We start from the raw sequence: 18141 nt of genomic DNA on the forward strand, positions 1-18141 counted from the left end.
CTGTCCGCATTCAACCGCTCTTTTCTGAACTCCATCAATTCCCTTTACCGCCTCTCTTCTCTGTTCACACACATACCCCACCTTGATGCATCTCACAGCCACAGCTCTGTCCTGATCTCTCAAACGATTCAAAGGATTCTGTCCATCTGATGGCTCTTCGCCACCAATTCTACTGTCTCCTCAGTTCATTCCAGGGTTCAGAAGTGATTTATACTGATGTCTCCATGGTTGCTGGCTGCACTGGGTTTGCTTACACCTATACATGATGCACAGAACTTCTTTCCTTGCCCATTGCATGTAGTGTTTTTACTGCAGAGTTGGTAGCCATCTTGCGTGCACTGGACCATATCTGTTCCAGCTCAGGACTGTCCTTCACTATTTGTAGTGATTCATTGAGCAGTTTGCAAGCTATTGGCCAGTGCTTCCCTCGCCACCTATTGGTTATCGCTATCCAGGACTCCCTTTCTCTCTTTGCTCGACATGTATGTTTGGTGGTTTTAATTTGGACCTCAGGCCATGTTGTGATTCCTGGCAATGAACTTCCCAGTCGACTGGCTAAGTTAGCTACTACCAGGCCATCTCTTGCTATTGGTATTCCAGAAATAGACCTTCGCTCTGCATTAGGTCGTCAAATTTTGGGCCTTTGGGGATGCAGAATGGCACACTCTTTCATTGCGAAACAAGCTCAAGGTGGTGGTCCTCCTCCTGAGCCTCTCATAACTCCTCTGTCCTCCTATGCTGGCTCTGCATCGGCCATACTTGGTTGACTCACGGTTATCTCCTCCGTCGTGAGGACACCCCCCCCCCCCCCTATCTCTCTCTCTCTCTCTCTCTCTCTCTCTCTCTCTCTCTCTCTCTCTACTTAGCCACCCTGCGATGAACTTTTAGCTTTCCACACTCGCTACCCCTGGTGTTGGCTGACAATGCCTCAACGGCGGATCTCGTTTTACGTTTTATTCGTGGTGGGTTTTTTTGTCACTTTAAGAGAGGGACCTTCCACCTTATCGGTGAGTGGAGGGGGTGGCAGGCCCTCTTGCTCCCCCCTTCGCCCCAACTGGATTGGCTTCAACTGGGCTTGGTGGTTCACCCTGGCCCTTCGTCTTCCCACCCCTTTACTTATGGGGTCTGTTATGTCTTCAGCATCTCTCTTGTCTCCTGTGCTTCTTCCTTCATGCCCCTGTCATTAGTCACTTTCTTTCCCTCACCTCTTCTTCCATCCTTTTCCTTCGTTCCCTATCAATAGTTTATCATTTTACGAATATCTTAGTTCCTTCTTTTAATGTGGGATTTCATCAGTTTTAGTTAATCTAGAGAAGCTTTCGAAATGTGGTGCTACAGAAGAATGCTGAAGATTAGATGGGTAGATCACATAACTAATGAGGAGGTATTGAATAGAATTGGAGAGAAGAGAAATTTGTGGCACAACTTGAGTACAAGAAGGGATCGGCTGGTAGGGCATATTCTGAGGCATCAAGGGATCACCAATTTAGTATTGGAGGGCAGCGTGGAGGGTAAAAATCGCAGAGGGAGACCAAGAGATGAATACAATAAACAGATTCAGAAGGATGTAGGTTGCAGTAGGTACTGGGAGATGAAGAAGCTTGCACAGGATAGAGTAGTATGGATAGCTGCATCAAACCAGTCTCTGGACTGAAGACAACAACAACAACAACAACAACAACGACGACGACGACAACGTTGGAGGGATGGATGACCGCGTAGTTTGGTCCCTTCTCCAACCAACCAACACCCTAGTGCTTGATTCGATGCATCGCATGCTAGTATAAACTCCTTTTCAAAATCTGGAAACACAAGAACTGGACTTGATGTTAACACTTCTTCCAGTTTGTCAAAGGTTTTCTGACACTCGTCTGCCCACTTAAATTTCACACCCTTCCGTAACAATCGCATCAACGGCTGTGCTAAAAAACAGTATTCCATTTGAATCCATAGATTTATCACGACACTGCACTGAACAGATATTTGAATGTTGTGCAGGGGCACCTCAGTTCAGTGAAACTAAACTTCTAATTGTTGTTGTTTATAGGTCCCATAACTCCGACTTCAGAGCATATCTCCTCAAGCTAGGGGGAGTTCTTGATTCACTTTGTAGGAAGTATCAGAAATTAGTTATATGTGGTGACTTCAATATAAATTCTGTATATGGTGCTGCAAGAAAAAGGATGTTGGTAGACCTCCTAAATTCATATGATTTGTTGCAGACTGTGTTTTTTCCAACTAGAGTGCAGGGGAACAGTAGCACAGCCATAGACAATATTTTTGTTCATTCTTCATTACTCGATGGGCATTCTGTGAGTAAAAGTGTGAATGGCCTTTCAGACCATGATGCACAAATTTTAACACTAAAAGGCTTTTGTACTCAAACAAATGTCAAATATAATTACAAACTATGTAGGGAACTTAATACAACAGCAATAGTTTTTTAAACCTTGTCAAGGAAGGAGAATGGCAGGATGTTTATAGTGCCAATAACATAGATGATAAATACAATGCTTTCCTTAACACATTTCTAATGCTCTTTGAGAGTTGCTTTCCATTAGAACTAGCAGTAATAGGCAGCCTGAGTGGCTGACTAGTGGGATAAGGATATCCTGTAGAACAAAGTGGAAATTATATCAAAATGTTAGAAGTAGTCACAATCAAGCTACAGTATCCCATTACAAACAGTGTTGCAAGGTGCTTAAAAATGTCATTAGGAAGGCAAAGAGTTTGTGGTATACAAATAGAATAGCTAATTCACAGGATAAAATTAAAAGCATATGGTCAGTTGTCAAGGAAGTGTCTGGTCAGCAGCACAAGGTTGATGATATAAAGTCAGTTCACAGTAAAAATATTTCTGTTACTGATAAATCAGAAATATGTACAGTATTTAACAATCATTTTCTGAGCATTGCTGATAAATTAAATAAAAATTTAGTTTCTACATGAAATCGTATAACTTTCTTGGCAAATGCCTCTCGAAGATTGTCTGAAATACTTCTCTGTGATACAGATATTTAGCAATATTTGTAATTTTTCCTTTAGGAATGGTCGGTTTCGTGAGCGATTAAAGTACTCAGTACTTAGTAGTACTCAGTGTTTGCAAAAGTTATTGAAAAGGTTGTGTATGTAAGGATAATTGATCATTTTATATCACACAATTTGCTATCAAATGTACAGTTTGGCTTTAGAAGTCGTTTAACGACTGAAAATGCTATAGTCTCTTTTCTCTGTGAGGTACTGGATGGGCTAAACAAAAGGTTTTGAACGCTTGGCATATTTTTTTGATTTAACTAAGGCATTTGATTGTGCTGATTATTAACTATTGCTCCAGAAGTTGGACCATTACGGAATACGAGTAGTAGCTCACAATTGGTTCATCTCTTACTTTAGCAACAGGCAGCAAAAGTTCATTATTCACATTGCTGGTAATAGCTGTGACATGGGGTGTTAGTGGGCTACTGTCAAGTGGGAGGTGCCCCAGGGATCAGTGTTGGGGCCACTCCTGTTCCTTATTTATATAAATGATATGCCCTTTAGTATCACGGGTAACTCTAAAATATTTCCATTCGCTACTGACACTATCTAGGTAGTACAGGATGTTGTGTGCAACATTGGCTCAGTTTCAAGTAGTGCAGTACATGATCTAAGTTCATGACTTGTAGAAAATAAACTAATGCTAAATCACAGTAAGACTCAGTTTTTACAGTTTCTAACACACAATTCAACAAAACCTGACATTTAAATGTCATAGAATGGGCATATGATTAGCGAAACCGAAGAGTTCAAATTTCTAGGTTTTCAGATAGATAGTAAACTGTCATGGAAAGCCCACGTTCAGGATCTTGTAAAAACACTTAATGCTGCCATTTTTACTATTCGAATGGCATCAGAAGGGTGCGATTGTTTGACACGATAATTAGTCTACTTTGTTTATTTTCATTCACTTATGTCATATGGTATTATATTTTGGGGTAACTCTTCCCATTCTAAAAGGATATTTTTGGCTCAGAAACGGGCAGTTTGGGAAATAAGTGGCGCAAGTTCACGAACCTCTTGCCAGCCCCTGTTCACGAGTCTGGGTATGTTGACATTGGCCTCTCAAAAATAAATTATATATATTTCATTTCTTGTTAACAATATTAGCTTATTCCCAAGAATAAGCAGCTTTCACTCGGTTAATACTTGGCAGAAATCAAACCTGCCTTTGGATTGGACTTCCTTAACTCTTGTGCAGAAAGGTGTGCAGTATACTGCTGCATTCATTTTCAATAAGCTACAACTCGAATTCAAAAATCTTAGCAGTAATCCACATACTTTCAAATTGAAACTGAAGAGGTACCTCATGGGTCACTCCTTCTATTCTATCGACGATTTCCTTGAAAAATTAAGCTGATTCTTAGTGTATTGTTGATTGAGTTTACTTAATCTTGTGGGCTGACTTTTTTCGGGTTCATAAACATTTATTTTTATCTGTTATTACTTTTATGTTGTAGTTTCATGTACTGATACGTTCCATGAGCTTGGAGATTTGCTCTTGAATTTGGTCCTGTGGAACTTGACATGTAAATTTAAAAAAAATGCAGTTCTGTACTTCGCATAGAACCTGACAGACTATAAAAATAGTTTCTCAAACAATAAAATTCAGGAAGCATATAGTGTAAATTTTTGGGACTTTAGGTAGGTCGCAACCTTATCTGAAAAACCCCCCACTGCTTCGAATTAATGAAGTGCTACATCTGCATGATTACCCTAAAATTTACAATTGTCTGGAAGAGGGTTCACTGAACCATCTTCAACCTATTTCCTTTCTATTCCACTCTCTAACAGCGTGCAGAGAAAACTAACACTTAAATCTCACTGTGTGAGCTCTGATTTCCCTAATTTTATGACAATGATCATTTCTTCCTATGTAGGTGGACACCATTTTCATACTCTGAGGAGAAAGTTGGTGATTGAAATTTCATGAGAATATCCTGTCCCAACGAAAAACGCCTTTGTTTTAATGATGTCACCCAAATTATCATATCATATCCACAGCACTCTGTTCCCTATTTCACGATCATACAAAACGAGCTGCTGCTCTTTGTACTTTTTCGATATCCTCAGTCAGTTGTATCTGATTCGGATCCCACAGTACTCGGCAGTACTCCAGAATGGGGTGAACGAGCATAATGCAAACAGTGTTTTTAGTAGACCTGTTGCAATTTCTAACTGTTTTGACAATAAACTGCAGTATTTGGTTTGCTTTCCACACAAAATTATCTGTATGATCATTCCAATTTATTTGTAATTGTAATCACGAAGTATTTAGTTGAATTTACGGCCTTTAGACCTGCGTGATCTATCGTGTAACCGAAATTTAGTGGATTCCTTTTAGTATTCATGTGGATTACTTCACACTTTTCGTTATGTAGAGTTACTTGCCACTTCTTGTATTGTTGTCCTTTCATCTCGTACAGAGATTCTTAACAGTACACATGACTGATTACTGCTATAGGGGAGTCAAAAATTAGGAAAGTTTAATCTGAAATTTTCCATTCAGTAATGAGTTCTGGAATCGTTTCCTGGCCAAACTCAAAGTACAGTGACATTAATTTCAGAATACAGAATGATGTCGCAACAATTATATCTGATGTTTATGCTAGAAAATCTTACCGAGAACTCTTGTAAAATTATTGTATTTTTCTCTTTTCCTAGAATATTGAAAGGTACGAATAGAGCATTATGGCCACAAAAATGTCTAAGACTTCGAAGGGCTTACGCCATTACTACATACAGGAATCGGATACATGGAGTTAGTACAAATGTTTTTAACAACCTACTAGTTAATATGTTCATGTAAATAATGTGATGGTGTTTAAGACTGAATTAAATAACTTTCCGTTGTGCAGTTCCTACTCCATTGGAGATCTTAAATAAATATTGATTTTAATGTTTTACGTTAATGTATCACAATATAGGATAACACATACACCAGAATACTGGCAGTCAGACTTGCATTGAAAATGTGTTCATACTAGCTTTCAAGTCAGTTCTGGAAAAAAAAGTGTATAGACGTAAATTGTTCTCTTGTAATTTTCAATAAGGAATGAATTAATGCTCTGCAGGTTCTCACATACATCTGAAATGTCATCTTCATATGAAGTTACTACCGTGTGTAATCTCACCACAAGAAGCAACTGTTCCAGAGCACCTCCTGTATAGTTGGCGATCTCCTGGCATATATCTTGCTGTGCATATCTTCGAACGAAGTGCTAACACGTGGTAAACCAAGTGACAGTCGAACAACAGTACGCGTGATGCTGTGGATGTGAGGGATTGCGTGTGCGTCCGGTGATGTGGTCGTGAGGATTTACGTGTGCGTGTCGGGTGATGTTGTATAGGCTTTAAAAATGAGCGGGCAGTACCAAATTTTTGACGCAGTTTTTCTTAGCGTCACCCGATTTTCGTTTCATAAAATAAAAACTTTCAGAAAAGATTTTCTTCCGTTTAGTGAGCGTCAAGAACGTTTTTGTCGAGAGGTATAAACCGTAAAATCCAGAAAGTTTTATTTATTGCATGCCCAAAGTTTTGCATGCTATTGCGATAAAAGCGGAGTTTGCACGTATTATCGTTATTTGTTAGGTGGCATTCAGCCACGGTACAGTAGGTTTTATTTTAAGTGACTGTAGCGTATTTAATAACTTCTTTCGTCGTATATTTTGTGCCTGCGTATTTTGAGGTAAATAAATAGAAAGTCTGCACATGTTTGGTTCTGTTTGGAGACTGTTCTCCTAAAAATCTATCTCTCTCTCTCTGTCTGTCTGTGTGTGTGTGTGTGTGTGTGTGTGTGTGTGTGTGTGTACAGCTACCCAAAATACCAGTTACTGTATCTGTTTCCCGGAGTAAGATGTAGCTTGTAAACTTCGTTACAATGCACAAAAAATTTAACGCGTCTAAGTGTTAGTCCGCCTACTTTCGCCTTTTGTCGTCTCTCACTGCGGTCGTGTCTTTTTAAACTTGTATTTATGTCCTGTGAAGCTGGTTAGATACAGTTTTCTACAACCTGATCAGCTTGCTATGCTCAGTATTATGGCTAATTGGTATGAGTATGGGTTGACATTTGAATTCACACCTCTTTCATCTCGTTCCAAGTTTACTATAAACGTTGACAATCTAATATTCAATCATGAGCCTTACAAATTAAAACGAAGTCCTTGTAATAGCTGTTGTGTATATGTTGTCTTTGGTACTGGGTTCAATCTCCATAAGCTATACGCTCACCAGTGACGTGTCCTCCAACATATTAACATTTTACAATCTTTTTGTGGTGTTGTGTATGACAAATTTGTCGCATTATACCATTTAAATCATTCTGTATCCAATGTAGTGTACGTTCATGTACTGCCATCGGCGTATCATTTACTGCACAGCGAATAGGCCAACACGTCATTGCAATTTACCATAGGTGACTCAGTTTTACATTCATAAATTAGTTTAAGAATGAGCTTTTTCCATCCACATAGCGGGTAACGAACACGTGGAATTTTCTGTGCTTGTCAAGAAATTATACCTCCACTTTAGTCTCCTCACAGAATTGATGAGACAGAAAAACTAATTCAGAAAGTCTAAGTTATTGGAACATTTCTCGGTGTAATGCTTGTTTTGGGGGACAGTTGTATCACTGTGACGCCATATGTGGAACACGTTGAAAGTTCCAACTGTGTGCCACATTGGTATTCAAAATATCCTACCTTGTTCATAGAAAAGTTGTTTATTACTTCTAACCATTTTTACATTACCAGTAATACGCCTAAATTTGAAAAACACACATTTCCTGCTAGGAATCTTTCAACATGTCAAAAAGATTGAAAAACAGAAAGGGGAAGAACTGAGATACTACAATCTAGTGTCCAGCATCCCTGTTACAGCATCTGAGAATGAAGACTGTAAGAGAATCTTAATTATGTCTTTCAGTATTCACAGTATGACTGCAGGCATAAAACTGATCTGACTGAATAACCTGCATACCCTCCTGCACAGTTTTGAGGTCTTCTTAGCAGACCTCTTTGTGGTGGTTGCTGCAAGTGTTCGTTACACAGATACAGTTTGTGTATTGTACATATGACATTGGTGGTCAGTATTTGCAGTGTTTTTATTTTGAAGATGCTGAATGTTGTCACCTAATAGTATGAACAGTTACCAAAGTCATTCAAGCATCCTGTCATCAAATTGTCTCCTTTAGTGGTCTCATGACTGACAAGACAGGAAAATTTCATTGCCCTCTTTGTAAAATTTACTCTACTCAGTTGTTGCTATTCTTCTGTGATCATTTCCAACTAGTCTCATGATATTCCTTTGGGAATGGCAAATGGATTGTGCCCTTTTCGCATTTGATTAATGTGAAGGCAATCTTTTTGTAGTGACTCCCATATCTGCTGACTGAGCATATAAGTGTTATTATGGTTAATTTAAGATGTTTGTCTGAGAGACTTTCATTTAAAATCCACCCACTGTACACTCTTTATTAAAACTACTTGTTACTTGATGTCTGTCATAGCGATAGTGTTGATACATTTGCAGCCAATTATCCCATGGTCAACAGGGAGTGAGCGATCAACAGGAACAGTTTTATACGGGATAAAAGTAAATTGGCTGCTGACAGTGTCTTGTAATGTACTACATATGTACACTACACTACTTGAAAACTGCAATGAAGTGATCTTTTTTGTGATGTGTTGGTAATGCAGGGTAATTCATGTGTGATGAGCCCTTTCTTTGGAAGAACAACTTTCCAGTTTGTGCTTTGTCAGTTAATAAGTAATTTTAATCAGACTATATTTCTGTGTTGCTGTGTAACCCATCCTTGTAGATGTGTCATTGAAAGTAGTGGGAAATTATTGTGTAAATAAACTAAGTACTTTTATTTTAACCAGACTACTATCCACTAATAGTGAAACTAATGAAAAATTGTTGTTCCTTCAATTTCTTTTGGTTTCTGAAGTAATTGCCTCTTTCTTACTATTCACATACTACACATTTTGGTCTCTGCAACGATGTCAAAGACTCTTTAGCAGACCATTCTTCTTTTTTTCTTTTCATATCGCCATTTAACTAAACTTTCTGAGTAAGGAGAGACTGGTAACTAAGCTGTTCGGACACTTTAAACCCATAATCACCACCATTTAAGAGGTGTGTTGTTTTAGATTTTATGTATTTGAGATTTGGTGTAGCATTTGTCTGTCAGTTGTGTGCTGGCAAGGAAGTAGCCTACATGTTAATGCATGAATATCGATGTAGGAGCATGTTCAGGAGTGTAGGAATTCTGTTGCATATAGAGCCTACTCACATGAAACTGATTTTCAGTGATATTAACTTATCCAGTTAATTATATGTAGCATCTTCATCTAAAAAAATGTAACCTACTCCTGATTAGTATATAATTCCTCCCAGTAATGAAATTTCTTTCATTACAGTCTGTTTTGGAAAGGTGCAACATGTTACGTAAACCTCCAGTATTGCAGTTCCATTTAAGTTGTATTAACTGTAAGTAGTAAAGGCCAAATGAAGATCTGTTATGATTATGATTGAACTTCTACAAATTCCACAGACATTCCACAATATAATGCCTTATTCTGTGTCAAAGGGCTCTGAGCAGTATGAGAAATAAGAGTATAAATAAAGTGAGCAAACACATATTAATGGTTCTCTTGATGTTACACCCGTATGAGTAGCTGTCATCGTCAAAGGTCTGTTACCTGCAGTCGTGGGTGAATGTTTGACAATGCCAGCCTCTTGATCAGGTGAAATGTTAGGAAAATCATTAAACAAAACTTGGTTGAAGATCCTGAGATAGACGCCAGCAGGCAATACATTAATAAATGGTCATGAAAGGCTTGATACTTCTGTAAAATTACTAACACAACAACTATTCACCACAAATATTTGGCTGTAGATTTATTGTTCTAAACAGTCACTAGGCATCTGAGATGGTTATACTGTAGAGTCTTAGGTTATTTTCCTAATCATTCGCGGCAGTTTTTTTCTCGTGAAGACAGTTGTAGTTCCTACATCAATCCTTTCAGAATGTTACTGTTTGTTACATTGTTGATTATACAGCAACAAACTTTAAGCAAAATACACTTGCTATTAAGTAATTTGTAAGAATCGTCTACCATTGATTATTCCATGTCTGTTAGTTCATATGAAATTTGTATCCTTCCCTGTAGTTTTAATATCACATAGGATGAGTTGCGATGTAACTGTAATAATCGTTCTTGTTTTATTTTTTTCAGACTGCTTCACTTACACAATGGTAAGTCAGTCTCTGTAACTGATTATCAAGGTACTGTTTATATTTAAATTACTAACTAATGTGTACACTCAGTCTGAAAGCAAAATGATGATTTAGAGGTAAATGGCTGTTAACATGAAAATTTTTATTTTCATTCTTGTTAACAAAGTTGGTGTTCGTGTTATACCTTATGCAATCTTGAATTCATTTTTCATTTTGGCTCAAAGTGTTTCTCTCCAGTTGCCTCCAGCAGTTCCTTCCATCTCTTGTTTGACATACTCAAGGGGACACACACACACACACACACACACACACACACACACACACACACCACTTGATGAAATTAATTTTTTGGACCATTTCGCCAAAATAAACAGTCCACTTTGTCTGTGGAGTTGGAGGGGATATTAGGTGTTGGAGGAGGAACTACATGGGGATGGAGTTTACCTTCTGACACACAAAACTGTTACACCAGTTTTGTGGCTGGCACGTTTGTTTGCTTCATTGGGGACGTACTGAATGATGCTGTCGTAAGACACTAGACTCGTATTTAGAAGAGCGGCAGTTCATAACTTCTTGACAGTTGAGATTTTTCCATTGTTTCCCTAAGTTGCTTGTGCAGATGCTGGGGTAGTTCGTCACAAATGGACACTGCCATTTGCTTTCCCCGATTTAAGCTTGTACTCTTCTAATGACTGTCATTGATGTGGTGTTAAGGGGAGTTGAAAGGCCCTATCCCAACAATGTCAAATCTAGTGACTTGGCTTCCCTGTATTTCAGGAACCACTGTAGTCATTGACATAAAAGTTTTACAGGACACTAAACTGTATGTTCTGAGTCTACTGAACTACAATAATTGCATTTCAGTCACTGCTGCCATGCGGGATTAGCCGAGCGGTCTAAGGCGCTGCAGTTATGGACTGTGTGGCTGGTCCCGGCGGAGGTTCGAGTCCTCCCTCGGACATGGGTGTGTGTGTTTGTCCTTAGGATAATTTAGGTTAAGTAGTGTGTAAGCTTAGGGACTTATGACCTTAGCAGTTAGTCCCATAAGATTTCACACACATTTGAACATTTTTTTTCAGTCACTGCATTCGGAAGTACCATTTTTTAATTACACAGTTAAAATTTTGTGCACTTTTTTGTGCGTTATTCTAAATAATTTTAATTAAGCATAGCATATGTTCTTCTTTTAGTTCAGTAGACTCAGGATATGTATGTTATTACTCCCTGAAAATTGGAATACTCTACTCGAAGTGGTTTCTGAGCTTTTGGGAAAATGCAAAAGAAAATGTAAATTTTCAGGAACGGCTTGTAAAGTTTAAAAAGACTTTAACTCACTTAATATGTGCTTAATTTTTTTCCTTTGTCATTCAGACACACCCTGCACCATACTGTATATCATCCTCTTGACCTTTTTCCAAGTTTTTTCTTCTTTCTGGACTCCTTAGTGGCCAACTGTGCTGCATACTCTGCTGTATCAGTGCGAAGTTCGTCCATCTGTTACAGTTCCCTGATGCAGTTTGTTTCAGGGTTAATTACCATATGCTGTAGCACCTCCACCCTACCAATGCTGCCATCACTGACCCACCACTTTGGTGTCTTTATTCCAACACAAACAATTAGAGATGTCAGTCGAGGCGGAAGTACATAGGCAAAGATGTTGTTGAATGACAGGTGAGGTATGAGCGGCGGCAACTTGAAATTAGCAGAGGTTGAGGCCTGGCGGGTAACGAGAAGAGAGGATATACTGAAGGGCAAATTCCCATCTCCGGAGTTCTGACAGGTTGGTGTTAGTGGGAAGTATCCAGATAACCCGGACGGTGTACCTCTGTGCCAAGATGTGCTGGCCATGCACCAAGGCATGTTTAGCCACAGGGTGATCCTCATTACCAACAAACACTGTGAATTTTTCTATGTGGGAATGACCAGCAACAAATTGTCCATTCGCATGAATGGACACAGGCAGACAGTGTTTGTTGGTAATGAGGATCACCCTGTGGCTAAACATGCCTTGGTGCATGGCCAGCACATCTTGGCACAGTGTTACACCGTCCGGGTTATCTGGATACTTCCCACTAACACCAACCTGTCAGTACTCCGGAGATGGGAACTTGCCCTTCAGTATATCCTCTCTTCTCATTACCCGCCAGGCCTCAATCTCCGCTAATTTCAAGTTGCCGCTGCTCATACCTCGCCTGACATTCAACAACATCTTTGCCTATGTACTTCCGCCTCGACTGACATCTCTGCCCAAACTCTTTGCCTTTACAAATGTCTGCTTGTGTCTGTGTGTGTGCGGATGGATATTTGTGTGTGTATGCGAGTGTATACCTGTCCTTTTTTCCCCCTAAGGTAAGTCTTTCCGCTCCCAAGATTGGAATGACTCCTTACCCTCTCCCTTAAAACCCACATCCTTTCGTCTTTCCCTCTCTTTCCCTCTTTCCTGATGAAGCAACCGTTTGTTGCGAAAGCTACAATTTTGTGTGTATGTTTGTGTTTGTTTATGTGTCTATCGACCTGCCAGTGCTTTCATTTGGTAAGTCACATCATCTTTGTTTTTATACACACACACACACTCACTTCTTTTTAAATATAATCTACACCGGTTCAAAATGTTAACATTTTTACGTGCAGTACTTAGAGGTCTAATAAAATTGGTAATTTTGTATATAGAAGGCAGTGGATTGGTGTGTTATAAAGGTCATGTCCAGAAGAGGGGAGATATATAAATCATTTTATGAGATAAAAATCCGAAAATGTGAAAAAAAAATTCCATTCTCACTTCCGTTAAACCCTGATCTTCCTCCCTTTGAGCATAGGCTTGGGGCATGTTATTCTGCTTATAATCAGTAGATTTCAGGTTAGCTTAAGGCTGAAACTCTTTTAGTGAAGAAATAATTCTTAATATCAACCCTTGACCCAGAAAGACCGCTGTATGGACCTGTTTGTTTTATATTTGCATGAGAAAAGTGAATGATGGGCTGTTTTGATATGTAGTGCTGGAAATACTCTCAGTACTTTAGACTGCAGTTTGTTTCATTCCATTCTTATAAAGTTTCCTGTGGAAAGTGCAAACCAGTATATTTCCTTATCCTGTGGCAAAATAAGGTTAGTCCTATATCAGGAACTACTGAAAAGCTTATTCTGTTACCTCCTTCATTTTAATCAGGACATACATTGGAAGTTATTGTGCAGTAGTTTGGATTTAAAATTAGGTAAATACTGTGCATTTGGCTGTATCAAGGGTGGAAATGTCCTTCCTGTATTTTCCCATGTAGACATTTTCAGACTTCATGTGCACTTTGAGTTTGGGTTACCAAACCACTTAGTCAAAAAAACAAAACTTATCACTGTGCTTCATCTGAACATTTCAAATATATATTTTGCCATAATCAGTCATAAACAAATCAAATTTTCTTAATGTTGTCTGCAGAAGAGAAGTTACATTTATAACTAAGAAGACTAGCTGTTCATTATCACTGTATCTAATAAGAATGAGATGAATATCAATTCATTCACTGAAATGTATGAAATGTATGTTGTATAACTAATTCCTAAGCACAAGAGTCTGAGCAAACAGTGGAGGGAGAGAGTGAGAATGAGTGTATGGGGGGGGGGGGGGGGGCGGGGGTTAAATTATATACTTCATAGAGCATGGTTGTCTATATTCTGTGTGTTTTTATTTGAATGGAAGTGCATTGCTCCCAAATGCAAAACTCCCTTCTCTCTCTACCTCTCCTCACCCCACCCCACCTTCCCCTCCTTTAGCATTGTAAGGCACTTGGCTCAATGCCAGAAAGGTAGACAACTAATCTACCTATAAAGCTGAAGCTCTTCTTATTCTGGAATCAGTTCATGGAGGCTCGCCAAATTGGTGGCAGGAACCTGAAATAGCATTTGCTTTGCTCCTTTTATCTAGCAAACTTATTTGTGTTGTTACCAAAATGGCTCAAAGCTCACCTACAGGCAGTTAGATGTGATACGGGAGGCTGATCACACAAAAGCAGTGTTAATGAAGTTGTTTATGTGTTGTGCTGTTTTGTGCAAACAATGTGATTGTATTTAGAATTAGTTGTCTGTGTCTTGTGTTACTGTTTGCTTCCAATTGATCAGGTAATTGCTCTTCATTACTATGTTAAATTTGAGTAAACTTCTCAGCCAATATGTACATGGCATTCACCTTCCTTGGAATTTATTTGCTGTCTTTCTGGTTGTGCAATCAAGTTATCACACGTATCATAGCTGAGGAAATATTTATCCAGTATCAGTTATCTGTAATGTTGATGAGACACATTACAAGTGATATAAAAACTATTAATACAAATTTTCCTGTGTGTGTGTGTGTGTGTGTGTGTGTGTGTGTGTGTGTGTGTGTAGATTACTTCCACGCATTGCATCACATCTTTTTAAAGATGTGTGTGTGATGCAAAAATTTAACAGTATATAAGAATCATCTGCGGTGTATATGCTTATCTTACACTTTCATCAGTACTTATTTGTCCAATGATGATACACACAATCTGCTAACAATGCAAATCTTTGTGCTCCTGATTCTGTTACTGAAAGCAAAGATTTTCATCCCCAGAGACATTTTCACACACTTGTGTGTGTGTGTGTGTGTGTGTGTGTGTGTGTGTGTGTGTGTGTGTGTTTGAATGTACAGGCACACGCAGAGCCACATACTTTTCACTTGCGGAAATGGAAATTTGGTGGACTCTGGTACATAACAGTTTGACACACAGCACTGAACAGTTCATACAGTCATCAGATTTTACTATTTGTGAATCTGAAATTGCATTAGTAACTTTTTCTCCTATCAAGTGTAAATCTGAAGACAGTTTATAGAATATTAATATCTTTACATCAGTTTCTTGTTTGAAAGGTTAGCTTCACAACTTGGTTTTCGTCCTGTTGTTACCTCTATATAGTCCTAGGTATAGATGTAATCTGTGGGGACAAGGACACTTTCACCCTTATTCACAATTAGAGAACTTGCTACAAAAATTGTTAAGGTTAAAGTTAAGCTAAAGTGTGACATTGTTATATGATGGTGGTAATTTGGCCAAATACATATCAAGTAACGTAAGTCTGTGGCAATCACATGATGCACAAAGTATTGTTAGTCATAGGTCAAATTTATGTGATGAATTAAGGTGACCACATTGGGAGTTGGGTGCTGTCATTTTGTAGGAATTGATATTGAAACAGAAAGCAATTAACTCGGAGGCTTACATTCAGACAGTTTAGAGGAGCAGAGGTGGCGTTCAGTATATGAGATGAGATCCACTTAGCTTCAAAGCCTCAACAATTACTTCGAAGTTTTGGCTATGAAATTTTTATAGGTGTCATGGAGAGATGTCAATAGGTGTCGCGGAGAGATGTCATTATATTCCCATTCTGAAAAATTCTCTGGGTATAACTCAGTTTGGTAGTGATGAGGAATGAAAAAATAAATTGCAATCTTGTTTAACAACCTGTTGGCAGTCTAACACAATGTTTTAATTTGTGTGGCGAGTTATAGATAAGTATTTCCAGTTGGCCTATAGTGATCAGATACATTTGAGCGAATTTCTTTTCTTTTTTTCCCCCAATGCAAAAGTGTCTTGTTTTCAAGATGACCCTACAAAAGACTTATAATTGGGACAGATGAACCAGTTCCATATCTAGTGTAGGGAAACAGAAATGTCTTTTCATACCACTGTACTGCACAGTGCCTGATCACTCCATTAAAAATGATTCACGAGGATAGATCAATAGACGAAACAAATATTCTAAAGTCTTATATCTTGTATTGGTAAGTCACATGTCACAGACATTCTTATATCTGCTACTTTTATATTAGTTATCATCTTAATTTTAGAGATGAAAATGTCAAATTTGAATGAATGTACCTATTGCCATTCACTGTCTGACATCATCATATTGTTGGATATTTGGCAGTGAGAAAACTAGTGTGTGTTGCACAGAAGTATGCAATAAGGAAAATAAACACACTGAACAAAAAGTTAGTCACTTCCAGTAGATATCACACTTATGCCATGCAGTGCCATCTCTGGGCTTAGTAGTAGCATCAGTTGGATGAGGAAGTGTGTTCACAAGTTTATTCAGGTATTCAAAATCCCACTGATGATTAGATCCAGCGGAGCTACCAAATTGTTAGGATGGTTGCCTACATTTCACCTGCTTTTAAAATAGTACCAGAACTTTTCTCTGGAGTTAACGTTGGGTAATTTTGTGAACCAGCAGAAATATGATAGGATGCGTGAGTGTTTGTTAAACCAGGAGTATATGCGTGCAATCTTATGAATGTGGCTATTGTTATTACGGAAGAAGGAAGATTCAACAACAAACATGCAGGAGAGAGGGTAGCACTTGTTCAACAAGAATGTTGAAATAAACATTGTAGTCCATTTTTGCAGTAACCTGAATGAATGGGCACAAGTCATAGTATGAGAAACATTCCCAAAACATCACAGAACCATCTGTATCAAGAATAACATCCTTCACACACTGTGGTTTAAATATCCTCACAGGGCCACTACTGCGTTTGAGCCTCGCTTCATTTGAAAAGAGGCAGAATTATGCTTCCGGTCAGTAACTACTTAGTGTGGTGGTGCAGTGGTTAACAAACTGGACTCTCATTCAAAAGCAAGACTGTTCAAATCTGTATCTGACCATCCTGATATAGGTACGATATTGCAGTGCCTGTGTTATTCAGATGACGATGCACTGCGGTGACCACAACCCTTATGAAACACATCAGATGAATTTGCTACTGCAAATGATGTCTACCATCAGCTGTAGAATGGAATGATAAAAATGAAAATTTGTTCTGAACCGGGACTCGAACCCAGATTTCCTGCTTATTGCGAGCGGTCACCTTACCATTTAGCTATCAGTGATGTATGGTTGACGACGTATGGAGGTTTGGGTCTGGCAATGAGTCGTGCACGGATAGCCAAATGGTAAGGCGACTGCTCGTGATAAGTGGGGAATCCAGTTTCGAGTCCCGGTCCAGCACAAATTTTCATTGTCATCATTCCATTCTACAGCCGATGGTAGCCATTATTCGTAGTTTTGAATTCATTTGATGTGATCCTGATTTAGGTTTTCCATGATTTCCCTAAATCATGTGAGGCAAATGGTGGAAAGGTTCCATTGAAAGTGCATGCCCAATATTTCTTACCTGTCCTTGAATCAATCTGACCTTATGCTCTCTCTCTCTCTAATGACCTCATTGTCGACAGGATTTTGAACCCTAATATTCCTTCCTGCTTTCTCTGTCGGCTACTATCCAGTTTTGGTTGTTTGTTCTATTGAAGACTTAAAACTGTATATGCTGCTGTGAGCAGTTGCATTTTGCAAGGTACTTGATTCCAAATGTCCATTGCATACAGTTTCCTTTGCGTTGTTCACTTGGAAACAATGGAGATGGGGCCTACTTTCACTGACAGCAGCAGTTTCTTTTCAGTTTGAAACCGATTGTCATCGGCAAGTAGTGACCCTGATCAGTCCCTGTTAATTAGGATCTTTTTATGACCTCTTTTCTTAAACTCCTTTCATGGTGTTGCCACTGTATCAGAGGCACCTTCACTGTCAGGTGGGAGGTTTTGCATGCCTCAGTAATGTTGAGAGCTATGCTGGTGATAGGGTAGCTATTGGTGGGTCAACCCCAGGCTAGACAGGCATCAGTGGAGAGGTCAGGCAAAGACTGTCCTACAGCTGAAGGAAGGGTGTACCAGTTTTTCTTTCTTTTTTCCCTGGGGAGCTCTACCAGCAGTGGTTGGGTATGGGTACAATGATCCCAGGTTTCCCAAGCTGGAGACTGGTCAGCACTGCCAGACCTCTTCTGCCGTAAACTCCGG

The 18141-nt window shown here is 39.0% G+C and overlaps 1 protein-coding gene across 7 annotated transcripts in view; it reads left to right on the forward strand.

Moving 5' to 3' along the window:
- Positions 1–18141, forward strand: part of LOC126470506 (solute carrier family 41 member 1-like) — a 100558-nt gene that overhangs the window by 28417 nt on the left and 54000 nt on the right. Inside the window, exons 1-2 of one of the 7 annotated variants that reach the window (XM_050098397.1) lie at positions 6295–6724; positions 10278–10327. The gene's annotated coding sequence lies outside the window, so the exon portion shown is untranslated. Of the gene's footprint in view, positions 1–6294; positions 6725–10277; positions 10328–14212; positions 14390–18141 lie in introns of those variants that run through there. The other 6 variants (XM_050098394.1, XM_050098399.1, XM_050098395.1 and 3 more) reach the window with 6 other exon arrangements.

The sequence above is a fragment of the Schistocerca serialis genome, chromosome 3, assembly GCF_023864345.2.
Source record: "Schistocerca serialis cubense isolate TAMUIC-IGC-003099 chromosome 3, iqSchSeri2.2, whole genome shotgun sequence".
NCBI lineage: Eukaryota > Metazoa > Arthropoda > Insecta > Orthoptera > Acrididae > Schistocerca > Schistocerca serialis.